The sequence below is a fragment of the Cnephaeus nilssonii genome, assembly GCF_951640355.1.
Source record: "Cnephaeus nilssonii genome assembly, chromosome: 15".
NCBI classification, from domain to species: Eukaryota; Metazoa; Chordata; class Mammalia; order Chiroptera; family Vespertilionidae; genus Cnephaeus; species Cnephaeus nilssonii.
The window spans coordinates 66,303,871-66,322,285 of NC_137086.1; the positions used below are offsets into that span (position 1 = coordinate 66,303,871).

At 48.9% G+C, this 18,415-nt stretch overlaps 1 long non-coding RNA gene across 1 annotated transcript in view; it reads left to right on the forward strand.

The window, feature by feature from the left end:
• The first annotated feature begins 544 nt into the window (after nucleotides 1-544).
• The window catches only part of LOC307112301, a 28,249-nt gene continuing 10,378 nt past the window's right edge, over nucleotides 545-18,415 (forward strand). Inside the window, exon 1 of the long non-coding RNA XR_013814690.1 lies at nucleotides 545-2,573. This is a non-coding gene — a long non-coding RNA (uncharacterized lncRNA). The remainder of the gene's footprint in view (nucleotides 2,574-18,415) is intronic.

Below are 18,415 nucleotides of genomic sequence, written 5' to 3' on the forward strand. Positions count from 1 at the left end.
GTTTCTCCGTCTTTCAAATAGAGTGGCACCGAGGCAGGCTCAGGGTGTGCTGGAGAGGATCCAAAGAGGGGAATTTAAATGTCTGGCACACAAGGGACACACAAGAAACATTAGTTTCTATGATCCTCTACAGTCAATAATCTAATGAATCCTTCCCCCAAATAGCATCCCCTTTAGAGTAGAATCCTACTCACTTTTCACCATGGGACACCCAAAAGGATGTTGGAGTCTTTTGTTTGGTTTGTGGTAAGTTGACTTTGCACTTTAAAAGGGAAAAAAGGAAACCTGTCGTACCTCAAACAATGAGCCTTTTTAAAGCCTGCATTGGACTCCAATTTCAAAGAATATTCCTATTAACATACTTTCTTATAAATAGAACACTACTCATCAAATATTTATAAGTCGTAGCCTGAGAAGCCAGTGCTGCTGGGCCAGCCCGGGACATCTCCCGCGCTGTGGGGTGGCGGCGGCAGGGGAGCCGGTGGGTTTGTGGCCTGGTTTGGGGGCTCCGGCGTGAGCCTGTCCTGGCCTGGTTCCTCCTGGCCTGGTTCCTCCCGGCCTGGGCCTGTTCTGGAGCCTTTCGGACTCCCACGCAGCCGGCTTTGTAGGCGACTCCCTTTGAAGTCCACGGGAGCTCTTTGAATGGAAAATGTACACAACAGGGTTTGATGCAAGTAAGAGTCAGGCCTGGTGTACATGGGGGAATAGTGGTGCTTCTCACCCCAAATATTAGTCTTTAGCCCAGAAAGCACCGTTTTATTATTAGATAAAAGACTCCCCCAAGAAACCCCACTATCTACCTCCCAAGCTTCACCGTCCATTCGCTGGGGAAGTGATGAGCCTGCTAATTGCCTGGGAGTTTAATTAAGCAGCGGGTGCGGACAACGCAGGCTCTGCTTTTACTTTAAACACGTCAGTAAAACAAACATTCTCAATTCCAGGGTAACTTGCTAAATAAAAAGTAAACATTACTATCCTTTGAAATATCACTCGTCGAGTGTGATCATTTTGAAAAATATCTCTATTAGAGATAGTTGTAGATATTTTTGGTTGGAAGTGCAATCGCCGATGGAGCACAAATCTGCAATTTGTAGACAGGTTAAGTAAACTATATCACTCACTGTCACCCCCCCCAACCCCCCCACCAGTGGCTTTAAAAGTTAAAGTAATTTGCAAAGAAAATGCTCAATTTGAATTGGTTTGTAATATCTGTTAATGATCTTTTAAAAACCCCACTTATTCACAACTCCGTCCCTGAGGGAACGCGGTTAGCGATCAGAAAAATGTCTGAAGTCTGAGGTGTCATTAGCTAGTATTTCTTTGAAATTAAAAGCCCTAAAAATAAATTATGTAAGGTATACAAGTGCACAGGACAATCACTTTGATGAATGATCTCGGTGTTTTTCATTCCTAAAAATGTGCCAGTTGAAATTCAAGCTGCTAAATGATAGAGCTGATTTTGGAATTACATCAGTGTAGGCATACCTGCTCTGTTTATTTCACACATATATTGAGACCACCCATATATTTCTGGGTTGTTGGCGCAAAAACAGTTGTGTGAGGAACAATTTTGACGCTATTCATTGTGTTTCCTTTCAGAAACACAAGGTGTTGCTTGCATACAGGCCTACAGGTGTTACCACCCAGAAGTAAAACAAGAGCCCGTGTCAGTGCAGCCCCTGCACCCCCAGGCCAGGTGCCGGGCGGAGGTGCAGACGCTGCGAAGCCCCTCCGATGGGCCAATATTAGGTAACAGAGCCGTGAAACGCTACACCACAGCGAGCCTTCCTTCCTGGTCCCAGCCGTGGTCTGGCCGGGAGGCCGGGCAGCCTTTGTAAGACAATATTGGTCCGTGTAACTGAAGATGCCTGTTTGGCTACTGTAAATACTATAAGCAGCCTTTTTTTTTTTTTGAGGGAGGAGTTGGATTTTACTAAACCATTGGCTACAGGTTAATTATACATTTCATAAGACAGCATTTCCTTGTAGCCAGTCTAAATTTATCTTTAACCCTTCTTTATATAACAAGGCAAGGCCCTTTGTTGTTGTCATTATCTCATACATTGGGCCTTGAACTTTTCGTTTTTTCTCCTCACACATCACTCACCTCTCAGCTAAACTGCAAAGGGGGGCAGTGACATTCATTTTCACCCCAGAGGAGGGCAGCCTCCTAGCGCGGCCGACCTGCCGTCCTGTGTGGTTCTTCCTCTCTTCTGCTCTCCGGGCGACATCCGGGGAGCCAGCTGAGCCCAGGAAACAACCACTGACTGATTTTCATAAAGATCTTCTGTGGTATGTTCTGTGCAAGCCCCTCCATTTACTTCCCGTAAGAAATAGAAATCAGCATTTGAAACTTGTTTTCAAGCGTTACTGGGGCTGCAGGATTGCGAAGAGCAGAAGCCTGGACTTGATGCCTTCCCTAGAGCGAACACATCCTGCAACCACCCGGGCAAGGAGCACTGAGCCAGCACTCGGTGGCTGGGATGGCCTCCCCTTCCGAGATAACCACTGTCCTGATTTCTGACGCCATAGCTTTGTGCTGTTTTGGAGCTGCTTATCAATGGAGTCCTAAGGTAGGTGCTCTTTTGTCTGGTTTGAGTCTGTCAACATTATGCTGGTGAGTTGTAGCTATGGTGTTGGGTGTGATGATAGTATGTTTTCCTTCCACTGTGTCAGTAATGTACCACAGCTTACCTATTTCACCCTGGATGGACATTTGGGTTGTTTTCAGTTCTAGGCTGTTTAGACAGTGCAGTGGTCAACTCTCCCGCACGCCTTTGGTGGGCGTGTGCGTGCATTTCTGTTGGGCTCGCTGACTGCAGGGGAGCTCACTGAGCTGCACTGTGTGGCTGTGCTCAGCTGTAACAGTGGCAAACACCTTTCCAAAGAAGTTGTGTCCATTCCACTCCCACCAGCAGTGGGTGGAAGGCAGGCTGCTCCACATCCTTGCTGACATCTGGTGTTTTCAGTCTGTTATTTTGGTCTTTCTAGTGGTTTGGAGTTGAATCTCATTGTGGGTTTAATTTGACTTCCAGGTTATTAATAAGTTGAGCATCTTTGCATGTATATTGGCCATTTGGCTATTCTGTGAATGGGCTTTTCAAGTGTCTTGTTAATTTTTTTATTGTATTATCCATCTTACTGATTTGTAGGAGATATTTACATAATCCTATATAATAAATGGACCGTCACGCCCTCACACAAGATGCTACCCCCATGTGGTCACAAGATGGCCACTACAAGATGGCCGACAGGGGAGGGCAGTTGTGGATGATCAGGCCAGCAGGGGAAGGCAGTTAGGAGTGACCAGGCCATCATGGGAAGGCAGTTAGGGGTGACCGGGCTAGCAGGGGAGGGCAGTTGGGGGCAACCAGGCCTGCAGGGGAGGGCAGTTGGGGGCAACCAGGCTTGCAGGGGAGGGCAGTTGGGAGGAACCAGGCCTGCAGGGGAAGGCAGTTGGGGGTGACCGGGCCTGCAGGGGAGGGCAGTTGGGGGGGAACCAGGCCTGCAGGGGAAGGTAGTTGGGGGTGACCGGGCCTGCAGGGTAGGGAAGGCAGTTGGGGGTGACCGGGCCTGCAGGGTAGGGAGGGCAGTTGGGGGGGGACCAGGCCAGCAGGGGAGGGCATTTGGGGCCAGTAGGCCAGCAGGGGAGCGGTTAGGGGGCGATCAGGCTGGCAGGCAGAAGCAGGAATGAAATGAGGATTCAAAGAGGGGAATTTAAATGTTTGGCACACAAGGGACACACAAGAAACATTAGTTTCTATGATCCTCTACAGTCAATAATCTAATGAATCTTTCCCCAAAATAGACTCTCCTTTAGAGTAGAAATCCTACTCATTTTGCACCATAGGACACCAAAAAGGATGTTAGAGTTTGGGCCTAAACCGGCAGTCAGACATACCCCGAGGGGTCCCAGATCGGAGAGGGTACAGGCTTGGCTGAGGGACACCCCTCCTGGTGCATGCATTTCATGCACTGGGCCTCTAGTCTGGATATAATCCTTTTTTTAGATATATTTATTGCAAGTGTCATATACCACCCTGAGCTTGACTTTTCACTCTTTATGGTATCTTTGGATGAACAGAATATTTTTAATTTTAATGTCATCTAATTTTCCAATTTTTCTTTATAGGCAGTGCTTTCTATGTCCTTTTTAAGAGAACTTTGTGGCCATGGAAATATCCTCTTATATTATCTTCTGGAAGCTTTATTGTTTCTTCTCTTCCATTTACATCTATAGATTACTTATAGGTTACATTGTATTTACTTATAGACTATATCTATAATCCAATGACATTGATTTTGTATATGATGTGAGGTTGGGATCAAGTTTTTCCCCCCCAAGATATCCACTTACCCTATACCATTAATGGAAAAGACTTCCTTTCCCCAGTGTTCTGAAGTGAGACTTTTGTCATAAGTTAAGTACTCACTTATTTGTAGAATGATCATATGACTTTCCTCCCTTATTCTGTTAGTGTGGTGAATTATTCAATAGGTTTTTGAATGCTAAACCAATCTTTTTTTTAATACATATTTTTATAGATTTCAGAGGGGAAGGGAGAGGGAGAGAGAGTCAGAAATATCAATGATGAGAGAGAATCGTTGATCAGCTGCCTCCTGCATACACCCCACTGGGGATTGAGTCCGCAACCCAGGCATATGCCCTTGACCGGAATCGAACCTGGAACCCTTCAGTCCTCAGGCCGAGGCTCTAACCATTGAGCAAAACCAGCTAGGGCATTAACCCAATCTTGAATTTCTGGACTAAACCCAACTTGGGTATGATGTATTATTTACTGAATGTATTACTGAATGTTTTGATAATATTGACAACACATGTATGAATGAAATTTATCTGTAATTTCCCTTTAGTGTAATGTCCCTGTCAGGTGTGTTATGAAGGTTTAGCTGGCTCATAAAATCAGTAGAGCTGATCTTCTTTATGTTCCTTTTTTTAAAAAAAAAATATTTTATTGATTTTTTACAAAGAGGAAGGGAGAGAGATAGAGAGTTAGAAACATTGATGAGAGAGAAACATTGATCAGCTGCCTCCTGCACACCTCCTATTGGGGATGTGCCTGCAACCAGGGTACATGCCTTTGACCCGAATCAAACCTGGGACCTTTCAGTCCACAGGCCGACACTCTATCCACTGAGCCAAACTGGTTAGGGTTCTTTATATTCTTTAAAAGCAAAAACATAAATGAGTCTAATGTAAATATGGTAATTAAAACAATATATAGCTTGTCTTAAGTATATTAGTCAGGGTTCTCCAGAGAACAGAACCAATAGGATAGATATAGATATGAGGAGACTTATTGCAGGAGTTGGTTAGCACAATTACAGAGGCGGGAGTCCCATGATGTGCTGTCTGCAGGTTGGAGAACTAGGGACGCTGGTGGTGTGAGTGTGAGTCTAAAGGCCTGAGGATAGCGGGCTGGGGGCGGGGGGTGGGGTGATCAGACTGTATGGTGGGGGAGATAGAATAAGTCCTGGTTGGATTCTGAGGGCCCAAGAACCAGAAGATTTAATGTTCAAGGGCAGGAGAAAATGAATATCCCGCTTGAGCAAAGAGAGAAATGCACACTTTCTCAGCCTGTCTGATCTGTCCCGGCCTTCACCGGATGTCATGATGCCCACACGTTGGGGTGGCCATCTTCTTCACTCAGTCCACCAGCTTACCAGCCAATCTCCTCCAGAGCACCTCCCACACACCAGGAATAACGCTTACCAGCTACCCGGGCATCACCGAGCCCAGTCAGGTTGACAGAAAATTAACCCTCACAGTCAGTATTCACCATATTTCTTCCGTTCCAAACTTCTGTTTATTTTAACTTAGACTTATGGCAGGAAACTGTTTCTGTGTGAGTTTTGCAGGGGAAAGTCAGTACCAGTTGGACTCTCTTCTAGGAGTTTTCACATGGCATGCAGCAGTCTGCTTGTGGGCCCCAGCTGAGATTTTTGCTGCATGTCAATCCGGGAGCCCATGATCAAGGCCCCCCGGGGTTTAAGGAGAACCTGGAAGTGGGGGAGCTTTGTGGGCATATGAGAAGCATTCAGTTAAAACACTTCCTCCCCACTGAGGATCTCCAAAGACAATTTAATTTCCCACTTTTGACCAATTCATTCACTGTTCCACAGAGGTTTATAAAAATCTCCTTCAGCACTGTAATCTCATACCTCACCCCATCTCTCCATTCCTACCTCACCTCTTGCCTGGGCTGTGGCATGTGTGGGACACCGAGTCTCCATTTCTTCCTCTTCTCAGCATTCCAAGTACTCAAAATGGAAAACTGCCCCTTAGTCCCTGTGGAAAACTGTTTGGTGGCTCTGCATTGCTTTACAAGATGCAGCCAAGGATCATGGATGTGGTGCCCAAGTTCTTGGCCATCTGGCTCCTGCTTCCCACTCCAGCCTGTTCTCTGCCCTGCTCCAACCTCCAGCTTCACTACCCAGCAGCTCCATCTGCTCGCAGTTCCCGTATCACCTGGGATGGTTGGTGTCCCAGCTTTTGCGTATGCTGCTCTTTCTCCCCGGAACAGACTGCCCATGTCTTTCTCCTGGATAATCCATTCTTTAACGATCAGCTCAGGCCAGATCCCTGGGCTGCGTGGTCTCCTTTCTGCCCGGGCCTCTGTCTCTGTGATCAGTCTGTGAACTCCTTGCAGGGAAGGTCTAGGCTGTGGTCATCCGGGAGTGTCCATAACTTGCTTTGTGCTGGTGGACAACAGGTGCTAAAAGACACTTACAAATTCAAACAGAAGGCACAACGCCGACTAGTTGACTAGTTTGAATTTCACTCCATCTCTTTTTGAAAGCTTGAGGTGACATAAAATGGCCAAAATGTCACGCATGACCAGAGCGAGGCAGGAAGGCAAAGGCTATGGACAGCCGGCACATACAATCTCTTCCTATGCGACTAAAGCCAGTTCAGGCGATTAGAAGTCTCTGTGGTGGAATCTGCTTTCTGTAGAATAGATGAGTAGCAAGGCTTTTCTACAAAGATGGATTCTTTCAGAGAAATACATCTGAACAATTTACTTTAAAATTTAAATGAAAAAATAATCCTATTTAAAAGGCAAGTTGACTGATATCCTTCTTTTCTGTGATTAATAAAAGAGTTTACACAGAAGCTCTGTAAGAAATTGTGTGAGAGATTCAGGAGGATCATTAAAGTCTCTCCTAGACATTCACTTTCACATTGTAAAATTGGCTATACTGTCAGAATGGTATCACATAAAAATGGAGTTTCTGGGCTCTTACATATGAATGGTTTTAGTTGCACAGTGGTGCCATTCATTTTATTTGGACCATTTATTGCAAGTACATTCTAAATTTGGCCTTAATTATTTTTCCTTTCACAAAAATATTTTGTGGGATCTTTTTGAGCCCTGGCTACTTCCTTCTTGCCCCTTAAAACAGAATCCAGGAGCATTATTTTTGTTCTCTTCTAATTAAAATAATTGCTTAGTTTCTTTTAACTAGATTCATGCAGTTATTAGCCTAATGCATGGATGGGTGCCATGGGTGCTTGAGAAACAAAATGAAAAGTGGTCGTGTAGCTGTACATGCAGAAGGTCCCGTGGTGCCAAGCACATTGTCTCCTTTGAGCCGACGTTTCAGGAAGGCCTTCAGTGGCGCTGGCCCTCAGGCCCCACTAGAAAACTATTGAGTGAAAGAAGAGTCCTATTCTCTTTGTTAGGTTTGCAGAGAACTCAGTGCGATTAGAAGAGGGCCCTTGCTAGCTGGGTATGGCACAAAGACCTGGGGTCCAGCTCAATCTCTGCCCTGCTTTGTCTTTCAGAAGAGTTGCAGTTGAGGGGAAACGCTCCAGGTTCCCTCTGCTGGGGGGGCGGGGTGTCTTAATCAGAGGACGGTGGAGGAAGAGGATAACCATGCCTGGGTAGATGTGTTAATGAAGAGTTGTTAGGACCCTGCCTCTAAAAGGAAGTGTTAAAATAATGTTTTTTGACTTCAAGACTATTCTCAGAATTGTTGCAGCCCAAGGGTTTGGCAAACAAAGGCCCACAGGCTAAATCTAACCTGCTGCTGGCTTTTGTAAATAAAGATTTATTGGAACGCAGCTGCCCCATTTGTTTGTGTATTGTCTACTTGGGCATTTGTGCAGTAGTGACAGAGACCCCATGGCCTGCAGAGCCTACAAGGTTTCCTCTCTGGCACTGTACAGAAAATGCTTGCTGACTCCCGATGTGGTCCCCAGTTCAGAGTGTACTAAGTGCCTGGGCCATGCTGAGCATCTAGTTGCAGGGATTTTTACAGTGGCCCTCATTTGATGAGGGCCTTGGTAATGTGCAGGTGCATAGATAGCAGGAAGTGAGAAGGGTTGGAAGTATGTAAGCAGGATTTGAGGCAAGAAGTCATGGTTTGAGAGAAGGTTCTGCTGTTATGGTCTCAGTGGCAAGTAATTGATCAAGGCTGGGCTCTTGCTTTGTCTGTTTCCTGGAGGAGAAGTTGTGGACATGCCTGGAACTTCTCACCTGAAGTGCATCCTTATTAACTATTAACTATTCAAAGTCAACATTGTGGACCTCTGCTTCCAGACTAAAAGATGGGCACCCTTTGCCACTGGTTAGTTGGTTGGTGGTTGGGAAGGTCAAGTGAGACGATGTAAGCTCAAGTATTTTCTAAACCATAAGGTGCTACATTTGTGGTATAGAGAATATCTAGAAAACATTAGAACAAGTTCTACTTGGCATGTGAAAAATGAGACTCAGATAGCCTATCCAAGATTAAATAGTAAGTCAACATAAGATTGAAAGCTAGGCCTCCTGGTTTTAGTGACTGCTCTTCCAGTATGCTACATGCTTCTCTGCATCATGCTTGTTCCCATGGTTTCAGAAATGCTCAGCTCTTTAGTTCATTCATCCATCCATTCATTCACTCACCATTCAACATTATTTAAGAGCCTGCTATGAAAAAAGAGCTGAATTTTCCAGGGAGTCTGATAACTATGTAAAGACAAGTTGGAAGGCTCTTAGAACAATTTCGTTTTTGAAGCCCTCTGGCTGGAATCATCTAGAAATATATAGATTTTCCTCTTGATTTCTCCCATGCTGCTCAAGGAGTTGGCCATTATTTATGAAATGAAGCAAGAGAGAATAGGTGGAATGGGAAGGGGAGAGAAATCCTGCCACTCAACAAAATGTTGCTTGACATGCTGTTTTAGGTAGCGTGTTTTGTGTGTGTGTGTGTGTGTGTGTGTGTGTGTGTGTGTGTGTGCATCCATCTGTATGTGTACATATCATGAAAGTAAAGAGAAGGAGAGACACTGGAATGTTGATAGCAGATTGTACCAACAATTAATCAAGGTTTGGGAAATTTGAAAGTTAAGATTTTTGTGCATAGAGTCCAAGGGAATTCTTTCAGAAAAAAATTTCAGATAGGAATTACCCAATTAAATGACAAATCTTAAAGAAGCCTGATGTGAACTTGCTTCACCATATTGTTCATTACAGTCTCCGTTCAGGCCATATTTGTTCAGTGAGTTTTCTTGAATACTGAATTTGCCTTCTCATGGTAGGAGAGCTGAAACTCTTCAGTTTTTCACTGTTTTTGGTACTTTCCCTTTTAACAGTGAAGTTTGCCAATATTTTCTTATATTCAATGTCATTGGCTGCTGGTTCTCTTCAGGTTTATCTGGGAATCTAAAAGTCGTGTGATTTTCTGAGACAAAGGTGCCAGTGAAGTTGCCCCATAAAAAAACAACCTCCCAGAATCTTCAATTTTACAATTGTCACCTGCAAAGACCTCTGAGAGGCTACAGTAGAAAATCTTGCTTTATTCTCCTTTTTCCCCCACCTAAGTTGGGCACAGTCATCTGGGTGGTGTCATCTGAACCTGCAATTTATCCACAAAGCTGTGCTACTTCTCAGATAGGCCGGGTCCAGGACACTACTGTTTTAAGAAATGTAATTTTTTCAGCTCACAGGAAGTATATTCATGGCAGGACTTAGTGTGGTGCAGGTAACTTTTCATCTGTAAGAAATTTGTGAGCATTAACTCATTTATTTAACTTTTCTCAAATAGAGTGAATATTCTTCCAATTACTGTGGGAAAACCCTTCTTTTACTAATTCCAATCTTTAGCAGGTATTCTACTGGAAAAGTGTCACCATGCTGCAAATGTTTTGTAGAAGGGAAATAAAATTTTCAACCTGGTGTAAAATTCCACTGAAATAGTGAAATAGATGACCTCCGTTGCCTCAGTGTATATTTTTAAGTTATTCAGCAATGCTCTGAACACTGTAGGAATTGCTATTGTAACACTGCTACTATCTATCCTGACTGTGTGCAATGTTCTTAATAAGTTTACATATATTACATGGGGTTCTCCAGAAAGGCGAGCTTGAGGGAAACTTCATGGCTGTCTCTTCAGCGGAGAGTTCACGCCAAGAGTCGGGGAGTTGAGGAAGGGGAGTGAGGCAGAGGTAACAGGAGCAAGACAAGGCTGTGTGACGGTGTGGTCCCAACTTGGCAGGAGGTGGAACAGCTCGCCCAATCCTCTGGACTGACTATTGGCCTGCGAAGAAATGTCTGCATCCTAGTTCCTCCAACCTGTGACCATTCCCTTATATGCCAAAGTCTTTGCAGATATGATTAGGGTTTTGAGATGCAGTGATTAGCTTGGATTATCTGTGTTGGTCCTAAACCCCATTTCAGAGAGGAAGGGAGGGGGAGAGAGATAGAAACATCAATGCTGAGAGAGAATCATTGATCAGCTGCCTCCTGAACGTCTCACACTGGGGATCGAGCCCACAACCCAGGCATGTGCCCTGACCTGGAATTGAACCGTGACCTGGTTCATAGGTCGATGCTCAACTGCTGAGACACATGGCCGGGCACAAGTGTCTTTATAAGAGGCAAAGGCAGTGGTTGGAGAGGTGTAGGCACAAGCCCAGGAAGGTCAGCAGTCACCAGGAGCTGCAGGAGCTGAGGAAGGGCCCCCAGAGCTCCGGGGGAGCACCCCCCCCCCCGCACCTTGCTGAGGGCCTGCAGTACTGATTGCGGACTCTGGCCTCCAGAGCTGTGGACAACGCATTTCTGTGTTTAAGCCCCCACATTTGTGGCAACTTGTTACACAAGAAACTACACAGAGACCATCCTCATGAACTATTCGGTCTCAGGATAGACTGACTGGGGAGGGAGAGGAAGGAAGGGAAAAGAATTCATTTGCCAGTTCCAACCTGGGATTAGCCTGTGGATTTCCTGATGGGATACGGACACCCTTCCCTTCCCCTCTAACCGCCACTGCGTGTGGTTGGCCCTGAGTGTTGCTGGACACGGGAACAGGCTGCATTGGCTGTGCCCTATGAAGTCTGTTGTGCAGACACTGAGGTGAAACAAGGAGGTGACAGTCCTGAGCAGTGTGGCCAAGCCCCCCCTGAGAGGTGGCATGTGAGGGGGTCTGAAACCATGGTCCCCTTGGTCCTCCTCACAACCCAGCGAGGCAGGGACGATGGGATTGCCTCAGCCAGCGCCCACCCGTCTGGGACACTGAGCTTCAGGCTCAGTGTGGCTCAGGGTGTGCGTCTCTCAGAGGCCGGAGCTGGCACGTCTGCCGTCACGGGGACCATGCTTCCTGCACATGAAACCAGGCTCATGCTGACACATGAACGCTCTCTCCAAATATCCGAAGACAGTCTTTATCCTTTCTTCCCCATCAGGCCAAGCGCTCCCCGTTTCCTCAACATTAGCCTTGTGACTGGTGTGTCCCACCCGCTCGCGGGGACACAAAGCTGCACCGATCCCCAGGCCCGGTCTGCTCAAGCCCACGGCAGCCTGGCCTCCTTGGCTGTTATATCATTATGTAGCCAGAGGGTATTTTTATTTAATTTAAAGTTTTGGCAAGTGCATCATTTTTAGTTGTACTACACACAAGGTTGATGAAAGTGCCCTCTCCTTACCCTGAGGTACAGGGGAGTGTATGTTAATACTCAATGTGCCCTAAGAGCCCCCAAATAATTCATCGGTTTGCAAGTGGTGTTACCACATGGCAGAGATTAGAACACCAACCCACATCATGGCACACAGATTTCCAATTTTATTCATAATTGAGGTCAGCTGGTGAATCCTACAGGGTAGTACCCATCAGCCATGCCAACTGAGATGGGCTCTTAGCCGTCCTGCCCTACCTCTGCCCTCCTTCCACAAACGGCCATCAACCTGCCAACCCACAACCAAACCCGGTTCTTCGGCTGGAGACGTCCCGGCAGGCCCTCCCTCTGCTGTCTCTCGGCAGCACGGGTTTGGGTTCTGTCTCTGGTCCAATCCAGGCCTCCAGGAACTTCTGCAAGAAGAAGGGCCATTGCCGTGGACTGAACGGGCCAGTGTGCACGGCCACCGGGCATCCATGTGTCTCCTCATCCCAGCACCTCCGCCAGGCAGAGAGCAGTGTTCAGATAAAGAGCTGTTTTACCGGGAAGAAATGAAGGGTCGGTTAAAGTCACTTTCCCAAGGTCGCTGTGAGGCAGACCCAGGTTCTGACTCCGGCAGCTGACTTCCTGCTCCACCTGGTGGCAGACAGACCGCTTTTGAAGCTAAGAGAGGGCGGGGCCCGGGACCTTTACAGAAGGGCCGATGGAGCAGTGGCTCAGCTCTGTAGGTTCTCCCTGGGTGACGGGGTCTCCTAGTATCACGCATGCGGGCCCAGCCTCCACAGTTCACACACAGGGGTGCGCTTTTGTTTGCTTGTTTCTTTGAGCCATCTGGTCACTGCGTGCCCTCTGGGTGTCCTGGGCCATGTGTAGGCCATGTGTAGGCCATGCAGCCTGTGAGTAGGGGTATGAACGGAAGCCTTCAGCGCCTGCTTTGTTGAATCCGGTTTATGTGGAGGAACCAATAGCATTTGAACTTCTCTGGGCTCTCTACCCAGACCCATATGTTCTTGAATCTGGGTGGTAAGTATTTTATGAAACATTATGCAACATTTTACATTTAGCTTCTCTTTCCACCTTTACCTCATTCAAGCACCAGCCAGGGCCTACTTTGGGAGAAGGAAATGGCCGTGAAAAATGAGCCTTCTCCCGGCTGTGGAAGATTTCCTAAGCTGACACCCTCAACCCCCTCCTTACCCCTCTTCTAACTGCAGTGGGGGCTCGAAAACTACAGCTCACTTTCCGGACCACCCGCCACATTGGAGCGGGCCGATGTCCCCAGCACTGACCGGGGTCTGCTGTACCCACTTTCATTTCCGGCTTCTTCTTGCTCAGATGTGGGCACAGCTGCCCTGCTGAGCGGTGGCCTGGCTGGAGAGAGGAAGAGCCTGGGTCTAGGACTGCATGTCTGAGCCATGCCAGACTTTCTGTTGTGTCCCATGATAAACCTGTGTTTGGTCAAGCCTCCGCTGCTGGGTTCCTGGGATGGCTGTCCACGTGTAGGCCTTACCCAGGATCTTGCTTTGATTTGCTGTAGCTTTGGATCTTAGGGGGACAGAAAGGCCCGAGGGCCCAGCGAGAGAATTGAGAAAACGAGTGTGTGGGGACATTTTACAGTCATGGTGGCCCGTGTGGAGGGAGAGCTGTCCTGGCTCTCTGGATACCTGGGAAGGAGCCAGGGGCGAGGCAAGAGTGTGCCCAGGGCAAACTGGTGTCCGGGAACCAGGCGGGGGACTGAGTAACATCTCAGAACTTGACGAGTAGACACGTGACATCACACACAAGTCTTAGAACTAAAGATCCCACAACTTGGTCGTGACTTAGGGGAAGGCGAGACCCCAAGACTGAGTTTCTGCCACCCTTGAAGAATGCTTTTAAATAGGAATTAAAATGACTTATAAAAATGTTTATTTTTAATCTACCTGAGTTGTGGACCAAGATTTGTATTAGGATGGTTAGAACACAGAGAAGCAGTCTTTGAAAGACTTAAGGGTTGAGTTGCATGGGGGAAGCCCTTAGGCGGTCCTGTCCATCCACTCAGGCGGGGCCTGCACTGGACAAGGTCACAGGGCGGTGGGGGGTGGTGGCACTGACAGTGGCCAGTTTCCACGATCTCAAAGCTGTCCTCTGTGACTGACCCCTGTTCTCACAATCTGTGAAGTGCGTCTCAGTCCCAGGGCTGGTCTCCCGCCCCCTGGGGGTGGATTCGGGATGAAGATCTGGGGAGGGTGGGCAGGGAGGGTGTTGTCTCTCTGTGCTCCTGGGGAGGCTGCTGAACAGCGCTGAGGTGGCGGGGGTCTGAGCCAACCAGTTTTATGTTGGAGATGATGATAATTACGCCAGATCATTTCCTGCCTTTGGTAAAGCCACCGCTTTTCTGACTTTCTACTCCGTTAAATTCAGTCCCTGAGCAGCAGGTACTGGTCTCAGAGTGGGCTGCCTGCTTTGCTGCCCCTCCAGCACCTAATAGCCATGCGACCTTGGGCACGTCGCTTCATGTAGGTCTGCATTGCCTGTGGGAGGAGCCGCTGTGGAGGGCACAGGCTGGCCTGGCACCCATCAGGGATCAGTGATCGGCGATCAGTGTGGGCATGAGCTCCCGCCCACACACACACACCACGGCCTGGAGACCAGCCCTACTGTTCCCAGCAGCCTGCGGGCAGGTCTCTATGGAGGAGCTACAGCACCAGACACAGATCTGACACTTTCCTCCACCAAGAGCAGGGAGCAGCAGCCCCTTCCATAGCTCTGCCCGCCGTGCTGGCCTGCCTTCTTGCGTCTTGTTTGAGAGGAGGACGCTTGTGTTTCCTTGAAATCTCATCACTGACCCCTACACGGGGCCCTCTGCTCACCCGGCAGGGCCTTCCGCAGGTGGCTGAATTGTATTGAGGGTTAAACTCCCCATCAGAAAGTCAATAGAGTTGGAATAAACCTTTACAAATAAAACTCCTAATTGAATCATGTATAGTTACACTTTATTTCCTTGGCTCACTTCTAACAGTTTACCTACTGATGACAATGGTTATCCTTCTCCTCCTCGTGGTCCTCACAGTAGGGGACCCCCTCCCGCCCAGGGACGGCTGGTTTCCCTCTATTGCACAGAAGACTGTTCCCCGCGCGCCTTCCCTTCATTCCTGTGCCGAGACCACACTTCCAGGGGACAGGATGGGTCTGTGGACATACCTGATCAAACTACCTGTTGTTTTAAACCCATTTTCACAGAGACTTTTCCTGCGATAGACATTTAATGGCACAACACATTACACATGATATCTGTGTCAGTGGTTTCCACTGTGCTGTTGCATTTGTGTAGTGTGTGTGTGTGTGTGTGTGCGTGCGCGCGCGCGCGCGTGCGTGTGCCTGTGTGCATGCTAACCCAGTGATACCTTGTGAGGATCAGTGTGTCTTCAACAATGTGAAACAATTGCAGCTTCAAAAAAAAGGCTGGGCATGCATTTTACTGAGCAGTTAAGCAAATCACACGCTCAGTTGTGTAAAACACCAAATATACAAATTACATTAAAATGAAAAAGTACAAGAAAACAGTATTAACCAAAGGCTCTCTCCCTGAGCGACAGGCTCTCCAGGTTGCGGGCGGCTCAGCAGGTCTCTCCCAGGGCATTTTCCTAAGGCTTTTGCGTCAGCAGCGCCTGGGGAACAGGCCTGATGCAGACACGCCAGTCCTCGCCCACCACTGTCGCAGAGCCTCCCTTAATCTGTGAGTGCTTTGCCCCCACTTTACCTAAAGAATAATGCCTTCCCCAGAATTTCACAAAAATCAATGGTGGAGTTAATTGAAATCTGGATCCCTTAACGTTTTCTCTTTATTAAGTGATTGCTTGGTTTCTGAAAAGTGGGGTTTGACTCAAAGGACGGCTTTCACAGAGGGTGAGTGGCTTGGTAAGAGAGAGAAAGTAGAGGTAGGTAATTTCCCAGATAACTGAGAGATGTTGTTGACATTTAGGATTTATTTCCTTTGAAGCCCCACACTGGGGCTAAGGCATGAGAGGAATGACCGGGCATTTCCAAGGCCCGGCCCCTGCTCTGTCCCAGGAAAGGGTGGGGCATGCCTTTCCCCCCGGGCCAGAGAGCAAGAGGGAGAGGGGCCTAGGGTGGGGGGGGGCTCACTGACCGCTGGGAGGTGGCCGGTGTCTTTGTTTTAATGCCTCCCCGTTTCTGACGATCAAGGTATTCATATCCTAGGACCTTGGGCCTGTCATGGGCTTCATAGCAGCAATACTTTTATATTCAAGCATTTTATAACCTGCACAGTAAACTCGACTTCACTGGATTCTCACAGCAGCTGGCTGGGACAAATGGGACTGACGTTTTCATCTCTACTTTGTAGAAGAAGAAACTGAGGCTCGAGTGGGTTGGAACTTTCCCAGGACGTCCCAACCAGGATGGTATGGGGTGCGTCCAGGTTCCGGCTTTAGGGGAAGAGAGAGTGGGTCAAGGGCTAGGCACTTCCTTGATGGAGCTCCCGATGGCGGGCTGGACCGGCTCACCCCCAGCTGGGGGGCCCCGCGCGGCACCCCTCAGCACCCTCGGCGGTGCCCCCCCACCCCCGGGCGCTGCAATTCCGAATGCTGGGACCACGGACTCCAAAGGCATCTGGTCACGCTTTGCGAGGGAGGAAACGTAGCCGCTGGCTCCCCAGCCCTGCAGTCAGGGGCCTGATTATCCTCCTCCCGATCTAGCTTCCACGGCTCCAAGTGGGATCCGTTTTCTAATTAGTTAATGTCATTACCTGTCATCAAATCCAGACCATGTTGGTTTCCAAAACCTGCCGTGGCCAAGAACCCACCGCTGACATCTTTCCACGCTTAGCAGAGTTTCTTTGATAAGCCTGGCCACTCTCCCCTCATTCCTAGACCACGGGTCTGAAAATTAGGAGAAAGATGTATTTCTTGTATTTTTAAAGCCAATTTAAAATTCTTCGGTCTGCTTTCTAAAACCTTTATTCACTCCCAGCAAAGCATAAATGTAATTTTTTCAACGAATCTCACACCCACCATACTCTCCTTATGATGTTGTTATGTTTTGTTTGGGGCAGAATGGCCAAAACAGGAACCGGCTTACCTTCGCAGACACCGCTACGGACTGTTCTCACCGCCTATCTGCTGTCTCCTTTGTTAAGTTCTGGGCAAGTGGTTCACCTCTTTCTCCTCTCCCGCCTTTGCACAGATACGCTCCGAGTGCCTGTGGCCAGCAGGTGCTGCGGCCCAGCGGGGACCAGGCCGGCCGACGCCCGCTCCTCCTCTGGCTTCTGTTCTAGGGGGCGGGTGGCCAGTGGGCAGAGCGTGGAGGGGTCAAGTGTATAGCGTGTGGGCTGCATTTGCCCGGGACCGCTCTCCTCTTGCACCTGCTGTGTGCAGCCCCGGGGAGGAAGTCAGTGTAGGTGGCATCAATGTCTCCTTTGCCCTCGGGGTCTGGCTGGGTCGGGAGCCAGAAACTGAGGTGCGGGACAGTGAGCTCAGGATGCCGATGCTCCCGTCCCTCCTGGGGGCCCGAGGGTGACACAGCTGCTTTTCTGTCCGTGGGAATCACCCTTCGCTGCGCCGCTTCAAGCCAGGGTGGTGGCGCTCACCACAGTTTTGGTTCCTTCACCCTGACAACACCTCTGCAAACAGAGCCCAGGCCCTGCATAGCCTCCCCAGCCCCACGTGAACGGCCATCTGTCTCTCACCGGGACCCAGGCTGGAGGCAATGCATGGCGGAAATGCCGCTGCGTCCAGGCCCCGTGGTCACCACACTGCTGTCACCTGCCGGCTTTGGAACAAAGGCCAGCAGGCTTCAGGCTGCGTTGCTCCCGGAGACTCGGGCACTTCCCGCTAAGCCACGCAGCTCATTGCCATCGCCCGTCAGAGAGCAGCGCCCGCCTCGCAGGCTCTCTGAAGGCAGCAACTGTGCTCTGTGACGACTCGCTAGCCCTCAGCACCCAATGCAGTGCGTGTGCGTGTGCGTGTGTGCGTGTGTGTGTGTGTGTGTGTGTGTGTGTGAGGGACAGAGATCTGCTCCTTCACAGACCAGTTCAGCAAGCTGCCAACAGCCTCAGGAAGGTGCCCGGCCCCCCAGTGTGGTCCCCGAGACGCTCCCCACCCAGCCCTTGCTCTGTGCTCAGACCCCGGGAGAAAGTCCCGCTCAGGAGTCATCTCGAAGCCTTCTCTGGTTTCATGTGTTTGAAGAAGGGGGTCTTAATTTTTTTCTAAAGGATATAATATCAATTGAAAAATTTTTCTTAGTTATGAAAAAAAGGCATGTTGACATAGGGAACGTGAAATCCAGAAGTTAAAATATCCACCTAACTCTCCTACCTTAGCCTGCGGACCCGGGGGCGCACCCGGGGAGCTTCATCTCGGGGAGCGCGCCTGCGTGTCGCCAGGCCCCTCCGTCCACTGGCTGCCTGTGTGCACCTCGCCCCGGCCCACCTGCCCCTGGGCCACGCCGAGCCTTCCTCGCCGGCCTGCCGCTCATTGCTGAGGTCGCGAGTGGACCTGGCTCCGTGCGCCGCAGCTC